Below are 7,540 nucleotides of genomic sequence, written 5' to 3'. Positions count from 1 at the left end.
GGGCACTTGGCAATGTCCGGAGACATTTTCAGTTGTCACAACCAGGGGAGGAGGATGAGGTCACCCTAGTGGGTAGAGGCCAGGGTTACTCCAAACCCCCTACAATGCACGAGTCGGGGTCCCTACAACCAACAATGATGGTTCCAAATGTCCAGGGGCAGAAAACCCTGTTCTAGAACTTTCTATGGCCCTAGAGGTCAAGCCCCTTGGGGGAGGTGTTCAGATCCCTCGGGGGTCCTCTCCTCCAGCTGGCTCCCTGGGGCGGGCTCTGGCACCCACCAGAAGTGAAAGTCTTTTTTCTGAAGATCTCAGGTCAAGAACTCTAAAGTCAGGCAAGCCCTGCATAGAGCCCTGCTCCATCACTTAGGGGCTGCAGGTGGTTTCTGACTATAAATGAGGATGTCTGGAACATTCCAGAACATTCTGGAACATTCTGGGCTTAGGGAAAATTGCTGCTCTCTGGAGAATGCCAAGGGGGACCTGGTGGTGGAAGGTGGTGGTGAATTACAGGTGCTCTCTGAGCCTCAGTCTCCCCATTTGCACAGTGGACATGCAGGCTCTGAGGGCTGAGGAGTGGGGCACATGCTCTCCAGGAGTGAAGGTGGGCAGGGCTGGGATAAGGGGACTCTCTCTGCCCAGGGTACAGGGTCCAAGGGAGTTGGATGTGTTGCCCAAGGTGTGCAGGGCAGGTCAGGGAAGGGAAGGGTCCCCTAAGGAGGAGGGCGAAGGGTATGTATGTGACCGTCAGCAGTGGTGTGCACATGGCTGGGGGACACTCGGTGTGACCGCCAGCGGGTGGGTGTCACCAGCGCATCACTGTGGGTGTGACCTCGGCGTGACTCTGATAGTGCCTGCAGATGTGTCGTGATGCCTGCCTGTGGCTCTATGTGGGTGTTGGTAGGTGGCGGTGGTTATGAGTGTGAGACGGAATGTGTGGCCCTGGGAGTGAGGCTTTGAGTGTTGGACGGAACAGGGGCCCCTCTCTGAGTGTGCCGGGCTCTCCGAGTCTGTGTGTGTCTCTGTGTGACTGTGCAAGGCTGTGTCTGCATGGACCTGTGTCCTTGGGTGTGGTGAAGTGGGCTGTGTGTGGCCACGTGTGGGACTCTTAAGCTGTGTCTGCAAGTGGCTGTGACCGTGTGTGTGGCCTTGTGGATGTGCAGGGAGAGGTGGGGTTCTTAAAAGTATTACAGGAGGGGAAACTGAAGCCCACAGAGGGCCAGGGACCCAGGCCAAACATTCCAGCCTGTAGAGGGGGTACGCAGAGACCCTGCGGGGTGGTGGGAGGGTCAGCATGACCTCAGCCTCCTGAAAAAGGTGCCAGCAGTGGCTCCACTCTGCAGAGGAGGTGGCTGATGCCCAGAGAAGTTGAGGAACTCACCCAAGGCCACACAGCTGCCAGAGGTGAAAGTCGGTTTTCTGAAGATCTCAGGGTCAAAAACTCCAAAGTCAGGCAAGCCCTGCATAGAGCCCTGCTCCACCACTTAGGGGCTGCAGGTGGCTTCTGACTGTAAGTGAGGATGTCTGGAACATTCTGGGCTTGGGGGAAATTGCTGCTCTCTGGAGAATGCCATGGGGGACCTGGTGGTGGAGGGTGGTGGTGACTCCCCGGTGCTATCTGAGCCTCACTTTCTCCGTCTGTACAGTGGACATGCAGAGGTGCCTCTGATGCCTCCCCCAGGCCCAGGTAGGACGGTGGAGGGGCATAGGGTGGGGAAGGTGTGGGGGGATTGGAGAGTCTCTGTCAAACCCCCTTGTGACCCCGGGCCTGAGTCAGCCTGGCTGGGCCCATCACTCACCTGCCACCCACACCACACACCTGGGCCCCTCTCTCCACTGCCTGGCTGCAAGTCAGGGGTCCCAGGAGGGGATCGGGGCCCTCGGGAGGCCAGGCCAGGGCTTCCTAACAGGGTGGTGTGGGGCCAGTCCGCTGGGGGTAAGGAGTTGGAGTAGCAGGCTGCTCTGTCCCCTGACGCCCCTGGAGCCCCCGTGGTCTCCGCCTCTACCTGAGCTGATGTCAGAGTGAACAGCTCCCTTTCCCAACTTCTCTTTCTCTCCCTCTCCCTCTGGAATTTCCTCTGAGGCTTAGAGGGACATGGAAACCCTCCTTGGGTCCCACAAAGGCAGAGGCCCAGCCACCTGGCCAACGTTGGGGGACCCTGGCCTGCCCCCTCTGGAACCCCAGGACCACCCCAAACCGCCATTGCCTCCCTGTATGTCCCGGCAGATCTCACATGTGGTTCATGGCACACCCAGCCCACCCTGTGGGGCCTTCTCCCTCTTCCTGACCGGCAGCTGCCCTTGGCTCCCAGCCCTGGGCCCCAGGGGGAGAAAAATTTCCAGCAGGCTGGCAGCTCCATCACCCACCCAGCCCAGGCTGAGGGAGGAGCTGGGGGGGTCCGATGAGGGCAGAGACCCCAGTGAGGAGGTCCTCGTGATCCCCCACTCTGGGCTCTGGGCTCAGCTGTTTGACAGGGAGACCTCACCTGGCACTAGCCTGGTGAGCCCTGCTCAGAGAGGGCCAGGGAATCTCTCAGGTCACACAGCAATTTCAGGATAAGCACACACTGTCTCTGGCAATGGGCCGCAGCTCATCTGGAGGCTAGTCCAGTTGTGGATCTGATGGCCAAGGGGCCTGGGTTACGATCCGAATCCCCAGCCCCAGCCCTCCCAACTCCTGGCTACATGAACAAGGTGGACTGGGGTTGGATGTTACAGGAGGAGGGAACGAGTTCAAAGGACACAAGAAGGGATTCAGGGTGAGGGCCAATCGGATGTGGGCCGTGAGCTGCCAGGGCGGATCTTGGGGACAGGGCAGGAGCTCCATGGGCGACAGTGCCAGTGCGGTAATGACCACATTTGAGTGGGGTGGGGTGACCTCACCAGGAATCTGTCTTCTGCCCTGCTCTGTCAAAAAGAGCACGTGGCCGGGCGCAGTGGCTCACACCACACCTGTAATCCCAGCACTTTGGAAGGCTGAGGTGGGCAGATCACTTGAGGTCAGGAGTTCGAGACCAGCCTGACCAACATTGAGAAACTCCGTCTCTACTAAAAATACAAAAATTAGCCGGACGTGGTGGCATGTGCCTGTAGTCCCAGCTCCTTGGGAGGCTGAGGCAGGAGGATCACTTGAACTTGGGAGGCAGAGATTGCCGTGAGCTGAGGTTGGGCCACTGCACTCCAGCCTGGGAGACAGTGCTAGACTCTGTCTCAAAAAAGAGTGGGATTCATTTCCAGTCCCTGTGGAGGGACAGGACACGCAGGGAAGGGCAGATGTGGCCAAATTGACCAGGATTCCTTAATGACCCAATAAAGCAGGCCGGGCGCGGTGGCTCAGGCCTGTAATCCCAGCACTTTGGGAGGCCGAGGCGGGTGGATCACGAGGTCAGGAGATGGAGACCATCCTGGCTAACATGGTGAAACCCCGTCTCTACTAAAATACAAAAAATTAGCCAGGCGTGGTGGCGGCGCCTGTAGTCCCAGCTACTCAGGAGGCTGAGGCAGGAGAATGGCGTGAACCTGGGAGGCGGAGCTTGCAGTGAGCCAAGATGGCGCCACTGCATTCCAGCCTGGGCGACAGAGCAAAACTGTCTCAAAAAAAAAAAAAAAAAAAATGACCCAGTAAAGCATTTACCAACCTCTACTTTCTTGCTGTTGGGGCTTAGGCAGAGTCTGGCCTCAGGTGTGATTGGAGCTCAGCCTGGAGTGTGGACTTAGCCCCCATTGCCATTGCCTGAGGCAAGAGGAGCACCATTGCCTCGAGCCAGCCCGGCCTCCCATTGCCTGGTGTTCACAACTGTGGAATGGGCAGAGCCCTGTGGCCCTCCACTAGAGACCTACCCTTGGGTTTCTCACTCCAGCTTCCCTCATCTCTTGCTCTCCTAGGTTTTCTGTCCTCATGAGGCTGCCAGCCCAGCAGGGGAAAGAAGGGACACAGTGTGGCCTGAGCTAGGACAGGGGAGACAGAGGCAGTTGGAGGAGCCAGTGGAAGGAATTGATCTGGCTGGAAGAGGGCCCCTATCTGTGGAGGCTCCCTAGAGGAGCTGTCTGCACGGAGCCCTGAAGAGTGGGAACTAGGCAGGAGGCAGGGGGCAGAGAGTGCAGTTGTCCAACTGAGACAGGCTGCTACATTTGAAACTCCAAGTGACTCACAGCAATGAACGCCCTCTCTCAGGACCTCAGTCTTCACATCCATAGGACGGCTGTGTGGGACGGAAGCCTTGCCCATCCAGGCTTGGCTGTGGCCCCACTCTCAGAGAGGCATGTGAACCAGAGCAACTCCATCTTGAATAGGAGCTGGGTAAAATGAGGCTGAGACCTACTGGGCTGAATTCCCAGGTGGTTAAGTCATTCTAAGTCACAGGATGAGATAGGAGATAGCACAAGACACAGGTCATAAAGACCTTGCTGATAAAACAGATTGCAGTCAAGAAGCCAGTCAAAACCCACCCAAACCAAGATGGTGATGAGAGTGACCTCAGGGCATCCTCACTGCCACACTCCCACCAACGCCATGACAGTTTACAAATGCCATGGCAACATCAGGAAGTTCCCCTAGATGGTCTAAAAAGGGGAGGCATGAGTAATCCACCTGTTGTTTAGCATATCATCAAGAAATAACCAGCTGGGCACGGTGGTTCAGGCCAGGTGTGGTGGCTCACGCCTGTAATTCCAGCACTTTGGGAAGCCGAGGTGGGCGGATTGCCTGAGATCAGGAGTTCGAGACCAGCCTGGCCAAAATGGTGAAACCCCATCTCTACTAAAAATACAAAAATTAGCTGGGCGAGGTGGCGCACGCCTGTAGTCCCAGCTACTCAGGAGGCTGAGGCACGAGAATCGCTTCAAACCAGGAGGTGGAGTTTGCAGTGAGCTGAGATCCCACCACTGCACTCCAGCCAGCCTGGGCGATAGAGCGAGACTCCGTCTCAAAAAAAGAAAAAAGGAAATAACCATAAACGGGCAACCAGTGGCCCTCAGGGCTACTCTATGGAGTAGCCTTTCTTTTATTCCTTTACTTTCCTAATAAACTTGCTTTCACTTTACTCTAGGGACTAGCCCTGAATTGTTTCTTGCGTGAGATCCAAGAACCCTCTCTTGGGGTCTGATTGGGACTCCTTTCCTCTAACACCAGGACAAAGTGACACCAAGACTGATAACCCCACAAGTTGTTTTAATCCATCACAGAGAATGCCCCCAGTGAGGACATGAGCAGAAAGCAGACTGAGGTCACCCCTTCTGGAAATGGCCTGCCTGGGAGACTCCAGTCCCTGGCCCAGCACTGTCCCCTCAATCCTCCCCACTGTCTTGGGCCTGGCTGGGCACTGAGATGGTGGAACCCCAGGCAGCGTGAAGCAGCCTCCTGGAAATGATTTCTAGAACAGGGAAGACATACATGGAGGCTGGACGTTAGATTCGGTCACCTCTGCACCCAGTTTGGGAGTGACAGAGTTAAAGGCAATCCTGTCTCAAGGACAGCCTTCCAGATCATTTCTCTTCTCCATTCCAGGAAGCTTATCTGGCTCCCTGGACTTCTCCTGTGATTTACAGGAGAGGGTGGGGAAAGGGAGTGCTTTTGTTTTTTTTGTTTTGTTTTGTTTTTGTGAGATGGAGTCTTGCTCTGTCTCCCAGGCTAGAGTGCAGTGGCGCAATCTTGGCTCACTGCAACCCCCGCCTCCCGGGCTCAAGTGATTCTCCTGCCTTAGCCTCCCAAGTAGGTGGGATTACAGGTTCCCGCCACCTCACCTGGCTAATTTTTGTATTTTTTGTGTTTTTTTTGGTGGGGAAGGGGTTTCACCATGTTGGCCAGGCTGGTCTCAGACTCCTGACCTCATGATCCACCCGCCTCGGCCTCTCAAAGTGCTGGGATTACAGGCGTGAGCCACCGTGCCCGGCCAAGGGAGTGCTTTTGAGGCACACAGAGGACCTTGGTGAGGCCACCAGAGGAAGCATGGGCCGCCGCTCTGGGGCAGAGGACCCTCACCACTTGCCAGGATGCCTGAAAACAGCCGCCTCTTCCTCCCTGCTCTCTGCTCTGTCCCGATGGCCTGTGCCCAGTATGTCCTGATAAAGCACCTCAAACCACATATTAATATGGTAACCTGGCCGGGCGCAGTGGCTCACACTTGTAATCCCAGGGCTTTGGGAGGCTGAGGCAGGCAGATCGCTTGAGCTCAGGAGTTTGAAACCAGCCTGAGCAACATAGTGAGACCTCGTCTCTACAAAAAATAAACCAAATTAGCCAGGCATGGTGGCACATGGCTGTAGCCCTAGCTACTCGGGAGCCTGAGGCAGGAGGATCGCTTGAGCCTGGAAGGTGGAGGCTGCAGTGAGTCGTGGTCATGCCATTGCACTTCCAGCCTGGGCAACAGAGTGAGATTCTGTGTCCAAAAAAAAAAAAAGTAACCCTACTGCTTGAAGCTTTGCACGGCTTCCTATCACCCTGGTGCTAAACATGCCACCGTTGACCATGGCTGGATGTGGCTCAGCCCCAGAAGCAGCACTGTCTCATCTTCTGCTTGTGAAGACCCAGCCTAGAGTTTCCTTCAGCTCCTCCAATGCGCCTGGACCTCTGCTTTGCACAGATTCTTTTTTTTGAGACAGCGTCTCCCTCTGTCACCCAGGCTGGATTGCAGTGGCATGACCTCGGCTCATTGCAACCTCCTCCTCCTGGATTCAAGCGATTCTCTTGCCTCAGCCTACTGAGTAGCTGGGATTACAGGTGCCCACCATGGCGCCCAGCTAATTTTTATATTTTTAGTAGAGACAGGGTTTCGCCATGTTGGCCAGGCTGGTCTCAAACTCCTGACCTCAGGTGATCCACCCGCCTCAGCCTCCCAGTGTCATGCGCGTCTGTGTGAGGAGACCACCAAACAGGCTTCATGTGAACAATAAAGCTTTTTAATCACCCGGGTGCAGGCGGGCTGAGTCTGAAAAAGGACTCAGCAAAGGGAGATAGGGGGTGGGTTAGTTTTACAGGATTTAGGTAGGTAGTAGAAAGTTACAGTTAAAGGTGGTTATCTCTTGCCGGCAGAGGCAGAGGTCACAAGGTGCTGGGGCGGAGATTATGAGACTTATTGTCCAGGAGAAGAAATGTCACAAAGTTAATTGATCAGTAAAGGTGGGACAGGAACAAATCACAATGGTGGAATGACATCAGTTAAGGCAGGAATTGGCTATTTTCACTTCTCTTGTGGTTCTTCAGTTGCTTCAGGCCATCTGGATGTATACATGCAGGTCACAGGGGATATAATGGCTTACCTTGGGCTCAGAGGCCTGACACCAAGTGCTGAGATTACAATCGTGAGCCACCGCGCCTGGAGCACAGATTCTTTTCCCTACGTGGAATGCTCTTCTCTTCCCTTTTGACTTACAGAACTCCTACGGGGCTTCAGCTCCCAGCTCAAACCTCCAGGAAGCCCAGACCACGTGACAGCCACCTTCATATTCTGCAAATATTGTGTCACGCACGTCGGTGTGAAGAAAGTCACCAAACGGGCTTTGTGTGAGCAATAAAGCTTTTTAATCACCTGGGTGCAGGCGGGCT

This window comes from Pongo pygmaeus, chromosome 20, assembly GCF_028885625.2.
Source record: "Pongo pygmaeus isolate AG05252 chromosome 20, NHGRI_mPonPyg2-v2.0_pri, whole genome shotgun sequence".
Classification (NCBI taxonomy): Eukaryota; Metazoa; Chordata; class Mammalia; order Primates; family Hominidae; genus Pongo; species Pongo pygmaeus.
Note: the sequence above shows the minus strand (reverse complement) of the source record.